Raw genomic sequence first — 27,782 nt, 5'->3', positions numbered from 1 at the left:
TGATTATGCAAATCTCTTTTTAGCTGTATAACTCATATATATTTTTTTCTAAACAGGCAAGTGCTGACAGTAATTTCAGATAAATTTTAAGTTTTCACAAATCTTGTTAAATGTATAATTGCCCTTTGAGGAGATTAGTTGGATTTTAAGTAATAAATATAAATTTGCCTATGTTATAAAAAAGCAGACATTACATTTTTGAAAGGGGTGATGTAAGAACAGAGTATGTGACCTTTGCCAAAAAATATGATTTCATTTAGTATAACAAAAAGTAATTAAGAAAGGAGATACTGGACACAAAATGCAATTATTTGAAAAGAAATCCAGAAAAATGTCAGACTTACACATTACCTTCTCTCCTTCTGTTCTCTCTTGCTTGCCATGATTCAGTCTTAGTTGGCATCAAACCATAAGCTAGCCTAAATGTCGTAACAGTCTAATTATAGCTTGCCTGCAAACCAGAATTACAAAAACAGTTTGACTCTGATTTGCTGGTAAGCATAAACCAATGTGAATGAGGAAACTGTTTGCTACTAAACTAGGACCAGAAGTTTTTGAATGCATTATGCCATTTAAGAATGCTGTCACTGTAAAGGCCAAATCCTCTTGATGTCCAACTGTCACCAGAAAACATTCAGACCATGAAGAATTCCGTCCCATTTAGCAATGCATATTAAAATGTTTCTGTGGCTGCTGCTTTGCCCCTGAAAGCTAAGTATTACAGCTAGAAATTGGGTTGCCAACAGGCTAAAAAGCAAAGTTCATTGAGCCCAGCATTGCAAGCAACAGACAAATTATAAATACATGCTTAGCAATCTAAATACTGAATGGTATGCTGCATTATTTGGAATGAATATGGGTGAAAGTCCATATGATTGGGAATTCTGGAGTTTCAATCCCAGTATATCTGGAGAATACCAGGTTGAGAATGCTAACCTCAAGGTTTCAACACAGTCCCACTAGTGCTAATGAATTGTAGATGTACTGTAGTACAGGGGAAAGAAAATAAAGTCAGAGCTTTTCAGTAGCAAGCAAAGAGAAACTTCACAGCTATGTCCTACTTACTTGAGATAGGAAGTTTTCTTAACCTTTCAAGTCTAAGACACAACTAGAGAAGCACCAGTATACAACATCAAACTGTGCAACATACTTTGCCATTTATTGTTGGTGTCACCTTATTAGAAGGCCTGTTTATTATTACTGGATGTCTTTTAGATTAATCAATTAACTAATTAATTCAGCAATCAGCAAAAATCAGACCCAGGTCTTTTTAAATATATTTAACTGTGTTTTTGAAACAGGTGGGAGTCTTACTTCTCCGAGCTGGAGTGAAAAACTTGCATTTCAGGAAAATGTGCCAATTCAGCTTATCAGCATTTGACAATGCAGTCACTGGGAACTACTTTTCTGCTGTAGCAAATAAAAGTAAGTCTGACAGACTGGGGGATGCAGGAAAAAGAAGAGCGAAACCATATACAATTCAAATAGTAAATTGTTAATTTAAAAAATTCAAATTCTGTAGCATATAAACTGTATATCATGAACTATAGGGAGGAAATGTCAAATTACCATTTTTTTTAATCCAAAGCATTATTAAAGGCCATTTACCTGAAGCTAAAGGAAATCTCTAGGTCAGAAGCCACACATTTCTTAGACTTCATGATGCCTATTAATTTTTACTTGCTTTTCTCCTTCTAGGAGAAAAAAAAAATCAGCATTTCCCAAAAGGTAAAAGAAAATACTGCAATTACATGAATAGATTACAGGTAGTCCTCAACTTATGACCATTCGTTTAACAACCGTTTAAAGTTATGACAGTGCTGAAAAATGTGACTAATGACCAATCCTTGCAGTTATGACCGTGGCAGTGTACCTGCAGTCACATGATCGAAATTTGGGTGCTTGCAAACTGGCATGTATTTATGACGGCTGCAGTATCCCAGGGTCATATGATTGCCATTTGTGGCCTTCCCAGGGGGCTTCCAACAAGCAAAGTCAATGGGGGAAGCTGGATTCGCTTAATGACTGTGACAAAAAAGGTTGTAAAATCGGATGTGACTCACTTGACAACCGCATCACTTAGCAATGGAACTTCCAGTCCCAATTATAGTCGTTAGTCAAGGACTACCTGTATACAAAAGCAGGCCAAAAAGAAAAATGCCATGGCAAACATGCTAGAAAAGTCAAAATACCAACAGAGAAAAAGTGAGAAGAAGGGTAAAGCAACAAGGACACAAAGTTTTTCTGACCAAAACCTGCATAATTAACCTTGACAAAACGCATTATGAAAAAATGTGTTACCTTTCTCTTTTCTTTCTTTCTAAATTCTGTCAGAACTCTCAGAACTTTCCAATGAGGAAAGGCTAAAATTATCATAGTTTTTCTTTAACAGATGTAGGAGAAAATATTTCTGTTTTCATCTTTCTGTTTTCACAAGATTTCATCTTTCAACACTAGTAGACTTTTCCCAGTCTCCCACTCAGCCTATATAAATGCATGTTTACTGTTGTGAAATAAGCAACATTAATAGCAAAAGAGCAGCTTCCTTTTACAGGAAATCCCTCTCTACACAACACTAATAGCAGCTGCTTTGGGATTTATGCAGATTCCTGTTAAGAGAGCTCACCTCTTAACTTCCCCTTGTCTGGATGACTACACTTTCTCTTTCTGTAATTAGCTAATAGATCCCTGTTGTCTTAACCACATCATCAAGCTACTATGGTGTGCAGCTCTGATACTTCTCCAGTCCCATCAAGAGGCCAAAAAATAAAAGCCAGATAAGGATCAGAAAGTATGAATGAAATTTCTATTCCAAGTCCTGCCTGATGCTTATATGAAGGGAAGAGGACTGCATGAAGTTCTTCTCATATGAAAGAATCACATCTGTTCTCTAAATTTTAAAACAACACCTTTGTCAATATTTAAGCTCAGCTGGACAGTGGAGACCAGAAATCGGAAAAGCTAAAGATGACAGAAAATTTATACCATTTGCATTTCAAATATATCAAGAGAAGGTTCATTGTCCATGCACCTAAGGATCCATGGGCTCCAAGTGATGAAATGACCATCATGATGCAAGCTCTGTTCCTTGTGTGTGTGTATGTATGTGATGTCATTACACAACATAATGGAATGCCTAAGAGACTTTGGGAACATGGAGGAAACAGCAAGATAGTTAAGGGAGGAACAGAGGCATGACAGAAGAGAATCTTGAGTCCAGGAGGGGGGTGGCAAATGTGAGAAAGGGATTCAGAGTAACTCCACCTTAATTAGACCAAATATAAGTTGTGCAGAAAAATTACTCCACTAGGTTTTCAAGATTACCCTTCTACCAATAGATTTTTTTCAGAAATCCAGGTGGTTCTTGCTTCCTCTGCTTGCCAGCCCTGTAGGGCTTGACACACAAGGTTGAGTTTGCATCGTGATGTCACATCACACATTTCATCATTTTGGAACCATCGTTATCAGACACAGATATCCATGCACAGCCTCATCAATATTAATTGAATCCTACAATTAACTGATAGAAGAAATGGGATACAAATAAAAATAAAAGCACAATTATTTTTGCAGTTTTGTTTTTTAACAAAAGAACAGACATTTGATATTTGTGGTTTTAGCTTCACTTATCCTTTGGCAATCATAGATATTGGCTTTCACTTACTAAGTCTAGACATCACTGTCTACACATGCCTTTGTTTCATACACATCTATATATCAGAACAAGACTAATATGACTCAAAAAATAAAACAGGTTATACAGGAACATAGACATCAAATCTATCTATCTCCCCTGGAGATGAAATGACAAAGACATTTTATCACCAGCTCCAAGAAAATGTATAAACATTGCAAACAAGTAATACATCTTCCTTAATTTTATATATAATGGCCTTCACACATGTATTGGAAAATAATATGTTGATGTATAAATAAAGGTTTTTGCATTGGTAAAGGGTAAGTATTAAGCTTAGCCACAGAAGGTGAAGATGAAGATGACTGCAGTGGCAGTTTCACTGTGAGTTTAGAAGCAGCAAGAGCTGCAGGATTTGACAAATAAGTGTGTCAGATGTAATTGTGCAGGTATTTGTCTTGAGCAGGACAGCTGACCCTGGTCAATTAATGTGCTGTGTGAACACATAAATTCATTCCAGAGGAATCCATCACTCATGCCTAATCCTTTTTTTAATCTTTAGCATAACAAGGTGTGCTTGAGGGTCTGTGTATGCAAGCTATGTACAATGATTCTTTAGTCAAAAAAATTAGAATCAGCATATTCATTGCAATAAAATGTATTAACATTACATAACATAACATTAAGCTAGAAGTCTTTAAGAAACTGGACTTTTTAAGTCCAGAAGTAGCTGGGCAACTATAGATGAAGTTAAGTATTCATCTGGTCAGTTTTTGCTTACAGTGTTGAAAATTTAGTGCATGGTTCCTTGTGGAATTTGTTTGGTAATGGGAATGAATGCACACATGCACACACAAACATACACTACACACAAGTGTATATGTGTATTGCTAAATAGAAAGTGAGAGCTAAGTACAGTAGCTAGTTTTTACACAAAGAAATGAGAAAAATTATGCAACCATTTGGTCATAAAAAGTGCTAGACTGATTATCTGATTGCTGTTACGCATCTTAGATATTGTTGAAGTATGGTACTGCATCTTTTATCTACTACATTTCTGCTTTACAGTATGACAGAGAAAGTAGAAATATGTTTGGAAATAGAGATGGAAAGAACATTTCTAAAAGCATACAATGTTATTTAGATTGCAGACTGCTTGACCTGAAGAAATAGCAGGAATAATCCAACCAAGGTTAACAGCAGTGAATATATCAGTGTATCCAGACCTTTAGTGATTCAGTAATTGGCTCCTGCCCACAAAAACAGATGCTGATTTATGACAGCTTAAGTCTATTTGAAAGCTATACAGCTTATTTCAGCTTTCTACAAGCTGAAACTCTGCTGTGCACATAAAATAATTTATTCAAGCATGGGATTCTGATTTTTCATCACTTTGAAACCAAGCTCCAGGACAGTCCTTTGAATTAGTCTTGGAAATTCTTAAAGATTGACATTCAGCTTAATTTGAAACAGTTTTGCCTCAACACATCCTGCATTGTTCAAGATTTTGCAGAGAGCAGAGGGGGAGGGAGCTGATAAACTGCTTTGATGGTCCTTAAAACTCAAAAGCAACATAAGCATGATTTTCTAAACATTAAAATTGGAAACACTTAAATACAGAATGGACTTTTTCCCACTGGAAATGTGCCAAATGAAAAGTGTATCTGTATTTTTGTCTGTCTCTTTTTTAAGGAGAAGAAAAAGATTGTGAAGAAAAGTACATTACACATAACAGAAGATTGAGGTGTACCTGTCCTCCATTCCATGGGGGGGGGGGAGATGTATTGATAGTAAAACACCTCTGAAATTTCACAGTTGGATGGATATGGGAAATAAGTGTCTTTAGTCTCCCCCTTTTAAAAAATTTTTTTCCCTTCTTTACCTTCCATTTAACGTGGTTTTATTCTTTCCTCTCCTCCCTTACTGGCAAAACATACAGCAGTATCACTGCCATATTTTTTTTCCCTCTTAGCCAGGCAAAAGAATATTGGAACTGAGTTGGGTCTAGATGCCTAAATACACATTTGGTTTATTCACGTATCAGCTGCCCCAGTAAAATGGAGGATTCAAGGAACTCTAAGTTATTTCCCTTATGTTCATCCATTGGAGGAAAAAAGTTGGCAAATGCTGAGACAGCACATGCCGACAGCAGCTGAAAAAAGATGCATACATGAGCTTGTGCATGTGTGTTTTTTAATGGCAGCTTTCTGGACTTAAGTTGCTTTTGCTTCAAGCTGTGACTTAGCTCAGTTGTAATAAAGCATTTTCTCCGTACATGTGTACAGACAAGGGTTTAAATGGAAGCCCCCTGAATGAAATGTATGTGAAGCCTTGGCTTGCAGAATCTTATAATAATTCAATTATCTGTATGTTTCAGCCCCATTCAGCATTGGCAACCTTTCCAAAGCCTCACCCCTTCTAAATAACCTTTATCATCAATGGCTATTTGTCACTGACATACATATCTCAATAGAAAAATGTAGTGATGGATTTGAATTTTATTTTTTCCATCCAAAACTGTTGCTGTACCCTTTGATTCCTGCAAGCCCCTTGGTCACTCCTGAATCATCAGCTTCGCTTGAAGATGCCATTGTAGACTAGGAGCTCAGAAGTCCTTGAAGGATATTTTTCACTACTCAAATTGTATTGCTGGTCTAACTAGGTTTAATTATATGTATTTCATTGACTCGGTCTAAAGCACAATTGTAAAAAAAAATCCTGGCAGCATCATTATTCTCATTTTTAACGTACAGTAGAATGTTATAGCATGAATGAAATGGGCATTTTAAAAATAATACATCTGTACCTTTCTAAGCCTTTGAAACAAGCTGGAGCACCAAAAAAAAAAAAAATGGGCATAACCCGACAGCACAACAGTAACCTCGCTTTGGGCCAATCATTATCATGGTGTTGTTATGAAGATAACATGAGAGCAGAGCCAAATATATCACTTTGAACTCTAGGAAAGGTGGGAGATGAAGAAAGTCCTTTAACTGTATTGACGGTAACATTCTCAATACCCAGAGTACATCTAATAAATCAGCAAAAGCTAAGCAGAATCAAATCTCTGCATTCCTCTTCTCCCTCAGGAGAAATATTAAATGGATTCACACATCACAGTAAGTTATTATGTAACTTGTTCAGTTTTGGCTTAGCAGGATGTGTGAATCTGCCAACCACGGTTTATTCAGCAGAACATGATTAAAACAAATTAATTAAAGTAAATCTGGCTTAGTGCAAAGTGTAAATAATTGAAAATGATTTACAGCAGCTGCCAGTACAAGACCAATGCAAAGCTGTATCGGTGCCACTTCATATGGCCCCGTGCCCTCACAGCGTTTCCAAGCAAGCTATTAACTGGCTTTCATTCACCATTTCAAAAGCATGCCTACTTATTCTGTCTTGAAAAGAAAAGAATACAAAACTTTACATTAATACATTTTAGAACCTTAAATTAAAAACTTTACAACATTAATTTCTTTAACAATTGACAATAGGAGCTTAGATACCTATATAGAACCCCTGTTCATGAATTCCACCTTAATGCCACATTTTTTATTGCACCATGTACTCATGGATATAGCTAATGCTTTTCCGAATTCCAGAGGTCACAATGACCTTTCAGCTATTTTACCTGTTCTAAAATGTAGTTGTGCTAAAGTTTGTCTGTAAGTCCCAACTATAAAAATTCAGCAAATCCATAGTTTAACTATCAGCAATGGACACACAGAACAGTGTATGTTCTCTTAAATCATCTTAGAGACAAAGTTCTAATTTCCAAGACTAAAGATTGCTTCTAGTTTTGCTACTGAAAGTAGCTAGTATAATCCAAAATAAAATCTGAGTTTCATTGTTATATCACTGGACAAGGGACACAAGGTTGTCTGTCTATCTCTCTATCTCATCTAATCTATCTGGAATTGATGAAGGGAAGGTTCAGAATTGTCTGTTAATGTTTCTGAGGTTAATCCATAGCACCAGTGATTATGTTTTAAGCCCTAAACCAGCCTTCCCCAAACCTGGACTCTTGGTCTCAGAATTTCCCTTTCCAAATTCCCTATCCAGCACATCCAATGTAGGAAATCCACACTTCTGGATGGCACTAAGGTTGGAGAAGTCTGCCCTAATGATTTGGCATCTTGATATTTAAGGGTGTGTATTCCCCCTTCAAAAGCCAGTTTGGTGGTAGTGGTTAAGGCACCAGGCTAAAAACTGGGAGACCCTGAGTTCTAGTCCCGCCTTAGGCACAAAGCCAGTTGGGTGACTTTGGGCCAGTCATTCTCTCTCAGCCCTAGGATGAAGGCAATGGCAACCCACTTCCAAAAATCTTGCCATGAAAGCTGCAGGGACTAGTCCAGGCAGTCACCCGGAGTCAAGAGTGACTCAAAGGACCCAGAAAAACACAAACCAAGATAGGTGTGTTTACTGCTAAAGAAAAATGTTAGAGCCCAGCCAAACTCATCCTATACCCTGCAAAGAACTCTACAGTGAAATGGAGAAAGCAGCACAGTAGAAACATATAATAAAATTGTTTGCTTTTGGTTTCATATAAAGGTATCACAAATCTGAGATGTTTATCACTAAAAGAAATACCTTCCAATCTTTCTGCAAGAGAGATCTTTAAAAAGTCAGAAGAAATGGTGTATTATCTTAGGAGGCATACTAATTTAGTTTGAGTATAAAGAGACAAATCATGTTACAAATAAGAAGCCACATTGTTATGAAGAATGACATTAGCTTTTTTTAGCTGAATAGTTTGCTAAATAGTTAACACTTTCCTTGAATATTCATAACTGCATATACAATATGTTTAAAGGATTTACTTTTTCAGCTCACAATTTGTTTCAGCATGTGCATTTTCAGTAAGTGAACCAGCTGCTTCTCTATGAAAATGTTCTATGATCAGTCTACAGAGCAGCAGCTTCATTTTCTGCCTGTAAAACTGAGATCAGCCAATCAATTCTATTTATTTGAAACTGATCAAATAAAGGGAAGAAGAAAACCTCATATACCAGTTCATACTGCTTCCATCATAAAAAAACCATGAGTGCTATATGCTCCAGCCAAATCATTAAGGACAAATAAAATCCACCAAAAAGTTACATTTCCATAAGTATGTGGTCTTTTACTAAAAAATGTAGGAGGCAATGAGAGACACATTAATAATCACCACTTTTCTCCCTCCCATTCTTATCTGATGTGATTTGTATCATGGTGTAACTAAGTTCACTGGCCATTATTATTATATGCACTAGAGTATATTAGAAGTGTTATTGTGGCTTCTAGCTCCAGTTTCTCCACTTTTTTCATGAATAGCTATCTCAGGGAAATGAGAAGGGGGAAAAAAACATTTGGAATATGCTTCAAATACAGGTATTGATCCCACAGTATATGTTCCCACTTTGACAAACCATATCAGCAATCTCATGATTGTTTCCATCTTTCTTCCATTTCTGCTAATATTTAAAACTATCTCCACTGACTGACTACCACTATGCTCTTCCAGTTAAAACAAGAGTTTCAGAAGCAACTAACTAGCAAGTTCTCAATAAATGAGGGAACACACTGACTCTTTGGCTTGTCTGCAAGATCATACATTTGGCCAAAATGAGAGAAGAGAAATAAGGATCCTTTATGTCACGTGAACTGTTTACAGTAATCAGAATACTTCAGCCGGGGAACTACTGACCTTGCTGACATTTCATTTCTATAACTTATTCATGGTTTGTAAATAACACTGAGGGTTAGGATAGAGGAGATACTGTATGTCTAAAATCTGATTGTAGCAAACCACAAGAATACAAGGTTTACATCATATCTTATCCTCCCAGCAATCATTTCTCCTACTTGTGCAAAGAGAAAACTACAAGCAGAGGATGCTTGGAAAGAAATTTCAGGTCAGCTGGAGATCTCACAAGACTGTTGTGAGGCTTTCCATTCCTTAGTTTCTGGTGGATACTAATGACCTTCCTGCTCCATTAAGAATTTGTTAGTCTTTTTAAGGACTCGAAGCTGTTTTCATTCTTTTGGGGTGTTTTAATATTCTCTTTTTAAATTCAGTGCATTCAACTAGCTATATCTGTACATTGCTTTGAAAGGTAATCAGAATGCATTTCAATAATTAATGATACCAATACTCTGTAGAGGAATGGAACATGGATGTCAATTTTTTTGCCATGTTTTAGATAATTTTATTATTAAAGTTATAAGGAGATGTGACAGGATGGGAAAGAGGCAATGTTTTCTGAGTTTATTACAGTGTCTTAGCTTTAATGGCAGGTTTAGGAGAAACTATATTTCCAATATCTATTGTACTACCAGATAGATACTGCATGCAAAGCTTTCTTTTTTATGGCATTTTGCAGAAGTCTTCCTTAGGTCCACAATTGTGCCTCCTGTAAGTGGTATACAGTGGTAAAGGAAGGAGGACTCACCATAATAGTGACACTGATCTACTTCAAGACAAGATTCCTGTAAAAATGTTCATGGGCTTTCAAAGCATATTGAGGTACAGTAGTCACCAATTAGGTCAACACTGAAAACTAAAGCAAATTTTATAAAATGAAAATGTAATCTACATAATGGATAATGATATATGGGAAAAGTATATTTTAACATTTTCTCTATGTACATCTAATCTGTGATTGATTTTGTGATATATCAAATATGTATCATGGTTAAAGAGTAATAGCAAGAGTTGGTAGATGAGACAAGCAGTCAAGGGTTAAAATAGACAGGGCTGTTCATTACATACGCAGCCTCAAACTATTCTCCTTCAGACACATTATGTGAAGATACAGCTAACTGGAAAAGGCTCTAATGCTGGGAAAGGTGAAAGGAAAGAGAAGACGAGGACAACCAGCAGCAAGGTGGATGGACTCAGTTACAGTGGCGATGGGTGCACCGTTGGAAAAGCTGAAGGACCAGATTAGGGAGAGATCATCATGGAGAAAATCTGTCTATGTGATCTCTAGGAGTCAACAACGACCTGATGGCACGTAATCAAACAATTTGTTACATGATCATGAAAAAGCAATTTCTCACTGTGTTATATAATAATCAATTATACATTTTGCTAACCAAACATTTCATATTTGTTTTGCTTTGTTTCTTCAGATGACAGTTCTTCCTGTTTAGAAAACTACCATTTCTCCCTAAATAATTTCAATTATCATGAGAATGAGTCTGGCTTAATAAAAAAGTACCACCTTTTATAACAGGTGAAGAGTGGCAAGAAAGTTAAGATCAATTATGTTTAACTAATGAACTATGACTGAGAAGTTCATTATTCGTTATTGCAGAAAGCTCAAAACGGCTACCCCAAAGTCAGACCTGATTTCATATAGACTAAAAGAAGTATTCCCTCCTCCATGAAGAAATAGCTCCCCAAATGAGCATTTAAAGATATTTTTACATCGAGACGACTGGAAGTAGTGAACAGATTTTGGTCGTCAGTATGGCAGTGCCACCAAAATCTACGCCTTTGAGCATGTGGGTCAAGAGAGTTGAAGCCCACCTATGACTGCTTATCACCAAACATGACCCTGAATGATAGCCTGTAACAAAAACAGGCATCAAATAGCTTCCTTCCAAAACTTGGGGTCCCACTCTGCCTTTGTTTCTTAAAAACAAAATAAGGTCTGCATTTGCCACACCTACAGACACCCTTCCTTTGTTCTCTTTTGAAGCAGAGAGAGGAAGGGGGAGCAGGGGCTTGATGCCAGCCTCAAAACAGACCCAGGTGAAGTGCCGTCACAACCAGTTGTCCTTCAGTATTCTCAGATCTTTAAAGAGCTCTTTCCTTCTGCAACATCCTTTCACGAACTAGGATTCCTCCATGCCCTGACTGGAAAAGCAAATTTAAAGAACAAGCCAGGATTCTTCTGCCTTCCCTCACCCCTTCTGTGTCTCCAGAAAGAGAAAGATGGAAGATTAATCTACATAATGCTGAACTGAATCGCTTTAATTCCAGTCAGCTTTTATCATTCAATCACAGAGACCGCATGTGGAAAAATTCATGCTAATTCCCCTTAGCAACAGGGACAGCCTATCAGGAGGCTCCATGCACCATGCAGCTGCCAGGCAGGATCACTCAAAGTAGGTCAGGCCTGTATTTCTAAAAATGCCACGGTCTAGTAACCCCACTGTCCCGTCTGTCAGTCCTGCCCCATAATAACCTCAATTGCTTGGCGACACAATGACATACTACCCTGTTAAAGAGCCATCAAATCAGGCTCCTGCATTATTTTACTGCAAGCCTGGCTCTTGGATGGAACAGCCTTTGCAGGCTAGCATTAATCATGCAGCCCTTCACGTCCACTTCCATTTTGCTCGGGCGATGGATCCGGCATTAATGACCAGCTGCTCGGGCTTGCGCATACAAACCAAATGAAATCTTTCCACCCAGTTGGGTGCACAAAATAACAGTATCCTGGAGTCAGGCATGCCATGCTCTTGCCCAAATCCAAAAGGCAGGAGTGGAGAATGTGGGCTTTTGTAACCGTTCAAGTAATGAAAGGATATTTAAAACTGCCCTGCATGAGACAATCGAGCGATTGGTTTTATGCAACACATAGCCTTCTCCCCCAAGAAATGTGAATGTTCCCAGACTAAAATATACATGTTTGCACAATGCAGTTTATTTTAAGCATATTATTAAGGAGAGCTAAATAAACAAAGAGCTGAACTGAGGCTGACTTTTGCAGGGAATCTGGGAAACCAGAAGAGGCTCTGAGCAATTTGGGCAGCCCAGAACAGGAGGAGAGAAACACAAACCACACGTTGCAAAGGCTTGCAGAGGAAAGTCAGGAAGGGCTGTGTAAAGGTGTCTGGAAAAGGCCAGTTGCAAATTAGGCACCTTCAACATCCTCATCGCTCCCTCCCTGCCTGCCTGCTGCAGGACTGCAGATGCAGATCTAAAACAGAGTACTGTGACATCCTTGTAAGGCTCCACTCTTGAAATCTTCCCAAGAAAGCTTTGCAGGATTTGCTGTGGATTTAGAAAGCTGTACTGCAATTCACAAATCTGACCTTCTTCCCCTCTTTTGTGAAATAGAAAAGACTGATTGTAAGTCAAATCACACACCGATGACTGCCAAAGAGTACAGCAAAACAGCAGTCGAGCTCAACACAGTGAAGTCGGAAGGCAATGGGCTCTTTGTAGTTTCTTTGCAGTTCAAACAGCACCTTTTGCATTTTGTTTTTTTCAGTTGTGATGCCTCCCTGACCACCAGCCAGCAGGGTGAGCTAGACCAGCCACTTATAAGGCAAAGGTATTAGTTAGAACTGACCAGCCTGTACTCTTCAGGTCTGCACTCCCCACCCCCCAAATCTCTCCAGCCTCTGTGGATAACTTCACACTCAGCTGCAGAACTCAGCAAACCCCATAATGTATCATCTGTCCATTTTGGACTTTATGGACAAAGCACATTCATTAATCCATTTGCCCTTTTTCAAACCGGGCTTGATAACTAGGTTATGCCTATCTTTCTCATTTTGTGGCACACATCATAGTTATTCTTGGAAAGATACGGCCACTGACGTAACCACGGACTGCTAATTACAAGCTGCTGACATTCTGCTGGTCTGTGCAGCTCTATATGAATTACAAGTGTCCCTCCCTCTCCCTTCCCTTCCCCACTCGCATATCTTCTTTTAAAATGCCCAAGGCTGAGTTGTTATTGAAAAAGAAGGGTAGCGAGGCTGCAGAGGAAAATGTATTTTCCTAATTTTGTTTCTTCCTCTAAGAGCAGAAAGCAATTCAACAACTGGCTAAACTATAATGGAGCAGAAAATGATCTCTGCAGTAACAAATCATGCAAGGGACAGGCAAGCTGGTTCCAGGATGGCTTACATGACTACAGAGAAATCTTGCTGGATATGACACATTCAGAACAATTTAGGGTTGCTGGATTTAAAAACACAGCTGTGCATGCTTGCATGTGCCAAAGAGGCAGCTCCTGACATTTCTGCCAAGCTTCCTCTATTTATCTGTAGCCTGAGTTTCTTTTCATTTAATTTGGGCTGTTACCACAGGTATGGCTTCCTGGATGACCTGGCAGGAGCTGTATTATTAAAAAAAAAAAAAGATTCTGCTTAAAAAGAGCCAGGACTCTATTTCACCACTACTATGCTACACCAGAAATAAAACTCAGCAGTATGCATTGTGGAGCAATCCCTTGCCAAAGCTTTTTTCGGTGGGGTTCTGGTCTCCCCCCTTTAAAACAAATTACAGGCTGACTTTGAAATGCATTAAAAATGTAAATACATTACTGATTCATCTCAGTTGAATACTAAGCCATCTGAAAACGAGGAGTTGCCAGCTGGGCTACAAAAGTCATCTGGGATAATTTATTTTGATTAGACTGACCACACTTATATTTACAGTATGTTTTTCTTTTTACTAGACTAAGTACAGCTGTGTTTATAAAGATTTTAAAAATGGAGGGGGGCAAAGCCCAACATTCCTCCCTAGATCATATAGAAAATTTAAGGCTCAAAGGTGTAAGAGAGAGAGAAAGAGAGAGAGAGAGACTTTCCAGAATCTTGTGTGCAAAAATGTCTCGCAATTCCGGTTTCTGGAAAAACATGTATACAGGAGGCAATTGAACATATACCCCTTAACCAAGCTTCTCCCAGCAGCCAGAATATCTCCAAAGCATTCCCAAATCAGAAAGCTCAACGCACAATGTACAAACACAGACATACACTGATACTGCACACTTCTCTTTTCCCCCACAAGGTGTTTGTGTCTTTGCAGCCACGTACACCTTTCATTTCCTCTGTAACCACATTAGGGAGTGTTCAGTCTACAATTTAAAGTCCCTTTCTCCAGGCACATTTCCGTAAATTATGCTATCACCGTTGCTGGAATAAGCAGACACCGAAGAGGACAATCAGACGGCACGCAGCTTTCCTTCTTCCTTGCCACTTGCTGGCTTCCATTCCTTTCCTCCCATGGCTGTGCTCTGACAGGCACACATATCAGGCACTTCATTTATCCATCTTCAGCACAGCTCTCCTCTGAGGTGAAACTCTGCATCACCATGGCTTTCCCCATAATAATCCGAATAGCAGTGGTTGAATTCTTCCTCTGGATGCCCGTTCCATGCATACTGCATTGCTGCCAATGCCCTCCCTATATGTGCCGGATTAGCTGGCATAGCATTTCTTTAAATGTTTGCTCCCCAAACCTTTAACTCGCATTTTCACCATTTAGGGAGGGGGAGAAATAAACCTTGCATCCCCCATTTCTTCTCCTCCAGCAGCAACAAGAGAATGCAGTGCCCAGATTTCATCGAGTCTTTCCCTTTGCGTGCTGATGAGTGATGCTCTCCTGGAACAAGCCGGGCTGAAATGCAAGCAGGCAGGCAGGCAATAGCAACCCCAGCAGCAGCAGCAACAGCCACCCAGGTAAATGGGGGAAGCAGGATATGCCAAAAGTGGTGCAGCGTCATCACTCCGAGAGAAGACGAAATCGCTCCTTCCCAACAGCATGGCTCAAATCCTGCAGGAAGGAAAGAGCAGGAGTGCCCCCCCTACATCCCCCCCTCCCCAAAACAAAGGATTAAAGTGAAATCACTGTAAAATCAAGCCACTAATAAATAAAAGTTTTTATTTCTGTCATTTAGGATTGCAACCGCCTACGTTGCCGAACGCAACTGTCCAGAAATGCAGAGTCACCCAAGCTCTTGTTGCAAACTGCCAGAGAGTCAGTGTCACATGAGAACCACATGATGCACTAAAGTGGCCAAACTCACATTCACGGAAAGCACAGCAGCGTCCACAGATAATGAGACAACCACTGCTCCTCTGCAGCAGCCCTAGAGAAACGGTTCCCTTAAAAGAGCCTGACAGGGACATACCGTACACCTCTGCCCATGCTACGATGCCTGTGCCTATGGGTCTGTGTGCGACTGCCAACAGGAAGGCTGCTGAGGATGCTGTTCCACAGACACAAGCTGGATGGCAGCAATATTACTTCTTGGCTGCAGTGTTCAAAGCTGATTCCACTTAAGTGAATTCCTGAAAAGCACACGCCATGTCTCAACAGCCCGAACTGGAGAGGGTGGGCTGAAATCCTCCATACCATTAGTTCTCCTGGCAATCTCCATTTGAAACTGCCTTCTGAATAATTTACTTTTGACAAATAAGATGTTCACTTAGCCTTTTCCTGTCCCTTGTTACCACTGCATGCTGGATTCATTACAGAGGGAAGACTTCTCCTGCTGCAATCACAAAAAAGAGAAAATGTGAATCATGTTACCCAAGTGCTGGGTTTAATAGAGGCTGTGCAGATGGCCCAAATCCTTAAAGCAAGGTGCTTCTATATTATTGGGCATAAAGGCAGCTTTTGTTCCTATGTGTTGGCACACAGAAAGATGGAAATTCCCTTTCTCCCACTATCATGTCCATGTGTATGGAAATGTATGGATGAGCTTATGATTTTTTTCAAGCCAAGAGGGGGAAAAAAATACCCTTACCACTTCTGTTCCTGCAAATGCTCTAGTTTATTTATTAACACCATGCATTCCATAAACTGCCATCTGAAAATCTGAGAATTTTCTGTAAATTCATGTAAGTAATGAGTAAGTACTCAGCTAAGAAAAGAAAAAAAGAAAAAAACCTGCTAGCAGAACTATATAATTACATAAACTATTTTACTCCTGTATTTGTCCAAAGTGACAGCACAAGTGGGTCTGCTTCTTCTATTCCCTTTGTCTACTAACCTGGGATGCTGAATCTACCATGCCATTTTCCATTTTTCCAAGGAATGTAACTGGATGCTATATTTTCAGCAGTATTCTGATGCAAACTATGCTTTTTATTCATGCCAGCACTCTGTAACTTGCAATAAGGAAGGAGAAGAAGGAATCACCCAATGCAGGAAATGCTTCTTTTCATTGCCTCTTAAAGCAATGTGAATTGGTCCAGTCCTCTGAAGCCTAAATAATCTCTTCACAAATACAGTGACAGCCTCCAACACAGGCAAAAAAGAACAATGAGGAAGAGGTTTAAATTCGAAGTATAAATTAATATATTGGCTTCTATTTTTAAAATGGTTTGGGCTTCAACACTTATTAAGGATGGGGGAGGAAAGGAGCAATCAAGTGGTGATACTAATTTAGGAGTATCAGATCTGGAATTCTGGAAGTTGAAGTCCATCCATCTTCTAGTTGCCAACACTGTTGAGGAACACTGCCCTACACCACTTCTTCCCTTTAAGAAAACAATATATTTTTGTTTATTAATACCTAAGTTGTATTTCACAAAAGGGGTTATAAATCCCTCTGAATTCCAGATAATTGCACACTTTGTCTACTAAAAAAAACCAAGGAAGGTAAATTTAGACTGCAGATTTGAGAGACCAGGAGTCATTGTCTGAATATGTCTTGGTTTCAGTTGCCTGAAACCGTTCTTAGTCAGTGGGTCTCTTACATGTATGCAGAGAAATACTTGTGAACATCTCAACTTTTCAGAAGATTAAAAAAGACATTGCTGCACATAAGGCCTAAGGATCAATGAGATTGGTACTGCTGGTGGGAAGAGATTCAGTAGAGAATGCTACTGGCAGCACATAAAAAATGAGTTTATTATTCCACAGCATTAACAAAAAACTCCAAAACAAAACAAAACCCTTCCTGAATGAATTTACAAGAACTACAGGGCAACTTTTTGAACATACTGTGAATACTACAATATAGATTTTAAATAAAGAAATAAATCCAAACCATGCCAAGTGTTAACTAATCAATCAGTGGTCCCCTGAAAAGCTCATCTAGCTCTTCCCAGTCAATTTCTCCCTTCCCTATAGATTCTAGAGAGAAAAAAATGTGGTTACTTGAGGTTTCAACCCCAAACCAAACAAACTGCTTTATTTTTCACTTAACATGAAACCTCAGTGTGAAAACCTGGGGTGCGAAATCTGTGGATTGAAACCAAAACAAATACTGTTATCTCCTACATAAATAGAAACCCAAGAGTTAAACATAACCTCAATAATGGCCCCACATAGATCTTGGTCAATAAAGGGAAAAAGCCCCACTTTAGTATAACTTACCAAGGGCTATTTAGTGGCTTCAAAATCATTTGAAGGCTATCATCTGGTTATCCATCTCCTTGGTTACATATTTTCTCCTCCCTGCTTCTTCATCAATATACAAATAAAGGAAAATATATGAGCAAAGCAACAATATTTCTAGTCTGCTTAGGGTTAGAGAGGTCAGGAGTTACAGAATCTACCAAAAATGTACGGTTAACACAGAACAGTACTCTAATCCCATGAATCTCTACAGTACAGATAGGCAATCTAGTATTCTCCAGAGGTTTTTGACTACAACTTCCACAATCTCTTTCCATTGACTATTCTGGTTGGGACTGATAGGATTTAAATTCAAAATACCTGAAGGGCATCAGCTGTTCATTCTAGTTCACTCATGATCAAGAGTATCTCATGTAGTCACCTAACTACCAATCCAAATGTAGCTTTCCTAAATGCTAGGAGAAAACTCAAACTTTGATGCACCATTTATCTTCCTTATTATACTGTATCATTCTGTTATGCCAGCATTCATTGTTCTCTTTACTGGAAGCAAGGAAGCTTTCATCTCCTTTACAGGAGCTGCAATAGACTGAACTGAGTGGAACAGCTTGACTCTTGTTTCTAGGTAAATGGCAATCTATCGGCCTGTATCGTTGCAGTTTAATACTAATTTTGAGATATACATCAACACTGAGAGCTTTGCAACTGGATCTGACATTTATGTAAAAGTGGAAATGATTACAGTGGACAATATACAGAGATACATATATATATCCACAAATACACACACACACACACACACACACCTCTTCTGCTATAACCATTCCCACTTTTATATACTTTACACGCTTATACTTGGGTGGGATGAAAATTGTGTGATCCAAGATATGCAGAAGATACAGACAGTGATAACTGATCTTATTAACAAAGATGAAACAGCTAAAGTACTATCTATCAAGAGATTTTGACCTGTTTTCTCTTTCTTGAGCAAGAAAAATATGGTTTTAATCACATATTTGCTTATCAGTTCATTAATAAAATAATGTCTGTATTACATCTAGCAATTGTTTATGAACTGTCAATAAGATAATTGTCACTGTCCTTTTGCATTTCATTTCCCAGGACATCAGCTTAAGTTCAGTTATGCTCCCAGAGTCTGCTCTTCCCTAAATGTTATAGCTATAGCTATTTTTCCTCTAGATGCTGAATTAAGTCAAACTATTCACTGGATTCTTTTCCATAGCTACAGTATTTTGAAATGCTTATAACGTCCACATCTATAAAATCCCCTACATTTCTACAGTATAAACAATTATATAATGCATGAATTTTCAGGGGGAAAAGTACAGCTTTTATCACACTGGCCTTGCTGTAAACAAGCCAGATTTTTAATGGTGGTCTGAATATTTAGTTCTCATTCTTTTTCTGGACTGAGGTATTGTTTATTACAATTCAGTCCATTCCCCCTTGTAACACTTGGATGCCTGCCATGCACTATTTGTTTATAGTCACAAGCATGGAAAAATGGGCTTCCCGACTGCACTCTCAAAGTCTAAGGTGAAGTGTCTGGCAGGTGTGAAAAAAACACAGCTCCTCTAGTTGAAACTATGCCATGTGTTCCATATAAGGCCCCTGTCCTAAACTAACAAAGGAAAATTGGGTTGTTGCCCAAGGTAAAATATTAACACTTCATTGGGTTATTGCTTGTGGTGTGTTAAGCTGCTAAATCAGTGCTCCAACAGAAATGTACTTGGCTATCTTAGTTCTTGCTGTACATTTTTCTGCAGGAGCAAGTAGAATTCAGAAAGGAACTGGAGTCTGCAAACCTCACATTTGAATCTGTATGAAGCCTTTTCCTCAACATTTTACTTTTAGGCTTTTAAATGACAATTTAATGTCTTTAAGGGAATGGTTGGTGGTTACTATTCCTTGGGGCCCTTATCAGTCAGAGCTTAAAATAACAAGAAAAGGTTTCTCCTAGAGTAGAGGCAGAACTACTAACCCATTGCACCAGTCTATGGGCCCTCAACCAAGGCTTCTCATCCAACTGTATTATTATCAGTTGCTATTGGAGCACCAGTACAATCTTCTCCATTTCAGCTAACTTTTATTTTTCACCTTTTTAGATTATTAGTCTTTAGTATTCTACATCTCAGGTAGTACTTGAGAAATGTATATGTTTGAGTGTGTAAAAGTTTACAAAAGTACCATAAACTATGGTATCCTTTTGGATCCTCTCAGGGTTTTAGTGGGAACCATGCTTCTCCTCTTTCCTCCAGTTGGTGTTGGTGGGGAGAGAAAGGTCTAACCTTAGACCTCCATTTTACAGAGTGCCTCAGGGCCCTATTCTCTCCCTTCTTTTAACATTTACATGAAGCTTTGGGTGAGGTCATATTTTGGCATGGGGTTACCCAGCAAAACCAAGAACCAATCATGAATCAGCACTCCAAAATGACCAATCAGGGTCAGGCACAAAGGACCAACTAGAGACCAGCCTTCACCAACCTGCACAAATCAGAAACCAGCTTGGCTAAAGACCAGTTAGAAGTCCCTAACCACTTTGCCTCTGAAGATGCCAGCCACAGCTGCAGGCAAAACATCAGGAAACCTGTTCTCTAGGCCATGGTCACTAAACCCTGAAGCCAAACACTGCCCAATAGATACCAGCCATGAAAGCCTACACTAGTATATCCTTTCCCATTTTTTAGGGGCAATGGGCATCTCAATGGGGAAGAACAGGCATTGACTCAATCCTAGCAAGATTCAATGGTTATAAGTTTGGGGGCCCTCTGGATCAGGAACTGGAGATTTTCTACCCTTGGTTCTAGAGGGGGCTCCACGCCCCCACTCAGAACCTGTGTGCAATTTGGGGATCTTTCTGGTATCATAGCTCTTGCTCAAGGGATAGGTGGCAGCTGTGGCCAAGAGGGCTTTGCACAACTCCAGCTGTGTTAATTATGCCCATTCCTATATCGAGGGGCTTCCTTGTGGTCACTGACACCGTAATCACCTCCAGTTTGAATTATTGCAATTTACTTTACATGGGGCTGCACCTGAAGACAATCTCTGGAAGCTGCAACTGGTCCAGAATGCAACAGCACAGATACTAATCACTACAACACGGTGTGCCAAATAACACTTCTTCACAAGTTGCACTGGCTTTCAGTAGGCTTCCAGCTGCGATTCAAGGTGCTGGTTATCACCTAAAAATCCCTCATGATACAGGACCAGGTTATTTGTGGGGTTGCTGGTCTGTTTTTTTAAAGAGCCATGAAGATGGTCTCGAAGGGAATATTCAGAAGCAGTTACAGAAACAACAAAGGCAAAAGCATTCCGTAAAGTCCCGAGAAAAGAGATAGTAGAAAGAGGCTCAGGCTGGCTCTTCCCTGACTCAATGGGATATGAGGAGCGAAGGTAAAATACAAGCAGACTTGCAAGACTGATGTCAGACCTATGAGGTACACCAGATCAGGAAACCAACTCTAGGAATACTAGAACTAAACTTCATTGAGATAAGCTATAATAAGAGAAACTTGCAATCAGGGAGGAGCCAGCCTGAGGCTAAGCTCCACAGAAGTCGCTCATGCCCTAGTTACCTCACAATTGGATTACTGTACCATGCTCTATATGGGGCTGCCCTTAAAGACAATAGGGAAGCCGGACCAGAATGCAGCAGTGAGGCAGTGGTAGGGATACGTTACAGGCATGTGACCTTGCAGCTTTGTGAGCTGCACTGGTGCCAGTTGGCTTCTGGGTACAGTTCAAGGTGCTGGTTGTCACCTGTCAAGCTTTCCATGGCATGGGGCTTGGCTCTCTGAGGGATCACTTATCTCCAGTTGCCTCTGCCCCATGCAGTACAATTGGGCAGAATGGGTGCACTCCGGGTCCTGTCTAAAGAATGTCAATTCCTGCCTCCTGGAATAATCCCGCCCCCCAAGATTTGTGTGGCTCCCAACCTTATATCTTTCAGGAGATTGTTGAAGACCTGGTTATTCTCCCAGGTCTTGGGGGGCAGGGTGATTGTGGAGTCCCTCTTATTTTGTTTTGCTTTTGTTTTTTGTACTTTGCTCTTCTGGACTGTTGTATTTTTAGGTGTAATTGCCCAGAGTCGTTTGGGAGTCAGGAGGCCTATAAATTAAATTAAATTAAATTAAATTAAACTAAATTAAATTAATATTGTTTGGGGGAGGTTTTATATCACCTGGAGTTGTGATTACATGAATTGGAGTCACTGCTGTAAGATGGGTGGTCACAGAAGAAATAATAATAATAATATTTTTATTTTATATATATGTGTGTGAGAGAGAGAATAAACAAACAAACGGTGCATTACAAATGTTCTGGTTTTTCATTTCCCTTTCACTGCTAGACTCTCCCTGTTGGGACTTGGGGGCAAGAAAATAGTCTAGATGAATATGGGAGTCAGAAAGAAAGGCAGTTCCCACATTAGACAAACCATGATTCTGCTATAGTTTGTTGTAGGAGCCAGTCTCTTCGTTCGTTGAAAGATTTATTTTTCTATTGTTTTTCTTTGCCAAGACATTCTCATATTCTGGTAAATAGTTCTGCTTTTTTCAGGATCAACATAATGGCAGCTATTGATGTGCATAAAAGAAGCCAAATTATTACTGATAACCAAATTTTATAGCCCATATTTGTAGGATAAATGGCCCCTCAATGTTGCATATTTCTTTCTTTCTTTGTTTATATTTCAAATGTTGCATATTTATTTATTTATATTTCAAATTTAGACACCGCCCCTCTCATGAGGAAATGACTCTGGGGGTTTACAATAAAGGCATATAGAAGAGTAATGCTGGATCACACCAACCACCTATACATTCCAGTGAGCCAGGAAGAGCCAGACAATAAGGCCCTCCTTCTTTTGTTTACCAGGAACTGATCCTGTATACAGTGGTACCTCTAGTTACGAACTTAATCCGTTCCGTGACTCTGGTTGCAACTCGAGTTGGTCTCAAGTCGAGGTAAAGTTTTCCATAAGGTTCAATGTAAATACAGTTAATCCGTTCCGCCCTCTGAATTTGGTCGCACAACGAGGCAAATTTCCCCATAAGCTTCAATGTAAATACCGCTAATCCGCCCTCCGAATTTGGTCGCACCCCGAGGTAAATTTCCCCCATAAGGTTCAATGTAAATACGGCTAAACAGTTCTGAAACATATGCATTTTATTTTTAAACCTCAAAAACATGAAAAAAAGTACAGTACAGCACAGTATGAAGAGGGAGGATGGGGTGGGGAGGCAGTTATTGTTTGGAGGGAGAGTCCCCCTCCAAAGGGACATCGGGGAGATCTCCTTCAGGGGGTTCCTCTCTTCTTTGCCTCTTAGTTGCAGGCTCAGTTCTGGGGAAAAACCTGTCTAAAGTCAGTTGCCAGCCTGCTCTGCATTTTCTTTGGAGCCATGCTGACAAGCACACCAAAAATCTTCCAAATGCCACAAAACACACCACAAGCCTCACCGAACGTCTCCTTGCTACCGCGATCTCTCCCACAGGAAGCCGCGACCGCGTGGCAGTAGGGAAAATGGCTGCGGATCCGGTTCGTAACTCGAGGCGGAGTTTGCAAGTAGAGGTAAATTTTTGGGGCCGGAGCTGGTCATATCTCGAAAAATTCGTAAGGAGGGGCGTTCGTAACTAGAGGTACCACTGTACTCCATGTCAGATTGGAGGTCATGTATAGCTATCTTTATTATTAGTCATCCTTTAGATTCCATATTTCTAATTTGTATTGTTAATATACTTTATGTTATATATCTAATATCTTAACACAAAACAATGTAACAAAATAAGGTGAAGATTTAAAAAGCACACAGTAAGCCATCAATTTAAAAAAGCATAGAAAAGCAAAAACATGTAAGAGGAAACTATACTACACAATATCTAAGTCATACAGTTTTTAGCATGTATTTAAAAGTAAGCAATGATGGGATCTCTTTCGCCTCACTTCCTAAGCATTCCTAGGTGACTGAGAAAGTTGGCCAGAAGCAGAGACCAGGAACTGAAAGGGAGGGTAATTAGGATTTAGATGGCAGCCTAAGGGCTGGAGTGAAAAACAAGACAGGAGTCAGCATCAGCTGACAGGCAAGCAAAGAATACCAAGTAGGCCACATTGCTTGAGCAAAGTTCATTTGCAGCCTCCCTTCTGCCAGAAAGATCTAATTATGATGGGTAAAAAAAATTCTCTTACTACAGAGAAATTATTTCAAAGAAGAGAACGTCAACACAATTCTCAAAGGTGGAATGTGGTCTTCTCACATACATTTTGTTACAAGATGGTGAAAGGGCCTGGGTGAATTCATTTTCATTCATTGTATAGTACACTAATCCCTCCAGTGGTCTGTAGCCTCCCTGGCTTCCCCTGCTTCAATTAAATCAGCACTGAACTGAAACGTGTATAAAATGAAATCTTGTGGTAGTTAGCAAAACCTCTAATTGATTTCCTGGAATTACTTAAAATAAAAGCCTTATATAATTAGTAGCATTCTGAAAGAATACTTTAGAAAACCTTGGGAATTAATCCTGCTTCTTTAGACAAAAGACTTTGGGCTTTAACATTAAAAAAAAAAAATCTCTCTCATGCATTACATATGAGCTTGTCCAAAACAATAAAGCAAAATAATCAAATTGCAAAGAATGAACACCTTCAGTTGAACAATGAATTTATTCTGCTGCTAGCTTCCAACATACAAATAAGAATGGTTGGGTGGGGGAACTGAAAAAGGAAACAAGATATGCATATTTATAGGTGTGTCTCCCCATCTGGGGCACAGAGCTTGAGAAAAAGCACAGAAGCAATTCTCATTAAAGATATGGATAAAAAAGAAAGTGGCAGAGGTCAGGTTCAAAACCTCAGCATCACACAAGGTATCTAGGAGGAAAGGCCAAGGAAGTTCATGTTACATAAGCAAATCTTAGGCTTCAAACTCCTTCCCAACCTTTTGACAGCACAACTCAGATGACATCAGTTCTGCTTAGTGCAAGCCAGAGTTTACTCTCATATTCAAACCATGAAACAGTGGTTTCCGATTCTTATTTAAAGAACCATTTTAAATCATGCCTCTCTGGTTTCAGTTTCTTGTGCTAAAAAGAAATCAGCAAATGACTTGATTACACAAAGAAACAGGGAGGTGGGGAAAAAATCAGATCAACTTCCTACCATGAAATCTTTATAGATTCAAGAGTGCTTTTGGGGATTTGGTATCAGCACCTGAAGAATGAATGGCTTTACTGTATGACTGCCAGGACAGAATAGTTCAAACAATACAGAATTTGCTTGAGAGTCAGGATGAGCTACATTACTCAGATTTGAAAGACCACTTTGGCTGCCTGTTGGTTCTCAAGGTATTTACCTTTAAAGCTTTAATTACTTCAGGCCCACTTCTTAAGGAATCCTTCTTCTCATACTGGTGTGCCTCAGGTTTAGGCAAGGATGTGTCTAAACAAGGATAAGCAACCTGAGGACCGAGGGCTGTGTGCAGCTCCAACACTTTTAGCCCCTGGAGTCCTGGTGACCACAATTGCAAAAATCAACAGCAAAGCTTCCTGCCTATTTGAGGTGAGAAACACACAAAAACAAAATGCAAGCTCTAAGACATGCTTTACAGAGTAGGGATTTAAAAAAAAAAAAAAAAGGTGGGGGGAATCCAATCTCTGGAAAAAAACAAAAAATATTGATCCTGTCCAGAGACACATTTGCTTTGCTCACTTCATAGTATATTTCCACAGCAATACTCCACTCTCCAATAAATATTACTTACAGAAGTTTGTCCAACTCTGTTTTAGAATCCTCAAAGTACTTCTTTAAATACAGGTAGTCCTCATTTAGTGACCACAATTGGGACTGGCAATTCTGTCACTAAGCAAAGCAGTTGCTAAGTGGGAAATCACATGACCACAACTGTGTTTGCCTTTTCCCCACTCCCCCACCCTTGGGAATGCTCACCCCAGTGCTGGGATAATTAACAAGAAGGGAATTAATGTTTGTATTTACATTCATTGGAAAGAAAGAATTTACAAGAGAGTAACAGGCCCACAATGGGGAATACACTGGGCTGTTTGCATAGTGCACTAGCAACTGCCATAACTTTTGATGTGTATTCCCCATTGTGGGCCTGTTTACTTTCTTGTAATCCCTTCCTCTCCAATCTCTCCGCTCTGCAAGGTGGATGGGAGAAAAAAAAAACAGGTCAGGCACAGGACAACGCATACTGACTGTAATGACAATTGCGTGATTGAGGGATAGCACTGTTGTAACTCTGAACAGTTGCTGATGAGGTTTTCAGCAAATGAGGACTACTTGTAGTTGTGTTACATACAAAAGTAAGGCAACCTTTCCCAACCTGGTAATCTGGGAAATTGCAGTGCAACTCTTCTGAAAGACACCAGCAGCTACAGAGCTTGCCTGAAGGAAGAGGCTCTTTGGTATTGGTACTTTCACTTGTTAACGATGTTACAATCTTTTTGGTCCAAGTCAAGAGTTTTCCATCTGCCCTGGCATTTTAAGAAACTAGCCATAGCAAGTGGTAGCACCTAACCAATCTTGCTCAGCTGGTACAAGTATTTGGGATGGAAGATCATCAGGAAACCTTAGGGCTACAAGCTAGACTGGGAAATCAAAGATGGCAAACCACTCCAGCATTAGCAAGGATGTGCCCTTAAATCAGGGACAAATATATTCCAATCTACTTTGCTTACTTTGTCATTTTTCCCTGTCTTTAAGTCTATAAGTGTTATTTAGGATATTGCTTTAATGTGTGTGTGTGTGTGTGACTGCCCTGGCTTCCACTGTTTTGATGGGTGGTATAGATCTAATTTAAAGAAACAAGTCAATAGGATATTTGTGAGTAGACAAAATATGCCAGGCTTGCACAAAAATACTTATCTGACCACATCATTCATGGCTTAAGACAAACTGCTTTTACAAAACAAGCAACTGTTTTCAGAAGCTTTTACAAATTACTGGCTGTTTGAGGCAACCTAATTATAACTGGGAACACAACATTTCCTGGATTTAGATTTATTCTAATCCAGGCTATTTTGTACATTAGAATTCACAACACAACATGCTGTATCTTCTGTGGATACAGGAGCAGGACAAGGTCAGAAGGAAGCCTTCAGAAACCACAACTCACAACGCTGGTTGGTTGGCCATATAAATCTTCTAAATAAATAAGTTTAGGCAGCCTCTCAGGAAGGTTAGAGAAATCAATGGTACTAGGTCTCTTGGCTAAAGCTACTGTATCCTCCAGTATTTGGATGCAGGATACCACTGAATGTTAGTTCCTAGTAAGCATTAAGCAATACATTGCACTTATATGTCCAGTTTATAGGCTTCTCACAAACATTGGACTGGCCACCATGGGAGGCATGTCGAAAGGTCTTTTAGTCTCATCCAACAGGGCTGCTGCATTCTTAGAAATACAACAAGCATTGCAGACTTCAAGTGTGTTCCTCTACCATTAAGATGGTCACACAAGGAGGATCTTTCCACAAGTGTGTTAACATACAAGTCAGGATTAATTCATAATATACAAACCAGTTCTCCAGTTGCCTCTGCTGAAAAGATTCAGGACTTTTTATTAAGAACTGGCAGCCATTTTTCCACAGAAGACTACCTACAGAAGTCTAAGCTGAAGAAAGAAGATTTAAAAAAAAGGTAGACAGTTTAAGGAAAATAACAACCCTGTCTGCTCCATATGTTCTTTTTAGTCTCTATTCATATTACATGGAAGGACTAATAAAGCAGAAAATTACTACTGTGACCCATATTGAAGACTTGGCAGAACTGCCAAAGGGACAAGGCTGCAAAGTTGCATGGAGAAACATAATGCACTTTCATTAGAAAACAAGCATAAAGTTTTCAAAATGGATAATCTAAACTCATTTTGTGTCCCTAGGTTTATTGACATAATTCAGAGGACAGGGTTTTGAAAATGAAGCTAAGAAATCCAACTGCAAGTCAGAGCCCAAGTGTGGCCTCCCTGAGTAACCTGGGGCAAGTCATTACCTCTTCAATTTGGCACCCATCAGTATAACAGGAAGAATAAGTGGCTGTCCCCATCAGACTATTCTCAGTAAGGAGCAGGTAAG

The 27,782-nt window shown here is 39.4% G+C and overlaps 1 protein-coding gene across 40 annotated transcripts in view; it reads right to left on the bottom strand.

The window, feature by feature from the left end:
• The window catches only part of LOC112540344 (uncharacterized), a 542,784-nt gene that overhangs the window by 283,766 nt on the left and 231,236 nt on the right, over positions 1-27,782 (bottom strand). For 16 of the 40 annotated variants that reach the window (XR_015793972.1, XR_015793970.1, XR_015793969.1 and 13 more), the window contains 2 exons: positions 17,694-17,780; positions 14,496-15,861 (listed from right to left, as the gene is read on the bottom strand). The exons of 12 other annotated variants lie outside the window; for them this stretch is intronic. The gene's annotated coding sequence lies outside the window, so the exon portion shown is untranslated. 12 more of the 40 variants (XR_015793973.1, XR_015793953.1, XR_015793944.1 and 9 more) reach the window with 9 other exon arrangements.

Source organism: Python bivittatus, unplaced genomic scaffold (assembly GCF_059951505.1).
Source record: "Python bivittatus isolate LINGU-HERP-01145 unplaced genomic scaffold, Pbiv_v1 ctg000840_np1212, whole genome shotgun sequence".
Taxonomy (NCBI): Eukaryota; Metazoa; Chordata; class Lepidosauria; order Squamata; family Pythonidae; genus Python; species Python bivittatus.
This window is presented reverse-complemented; position numbering and strand designations above follow the sequence as displayed.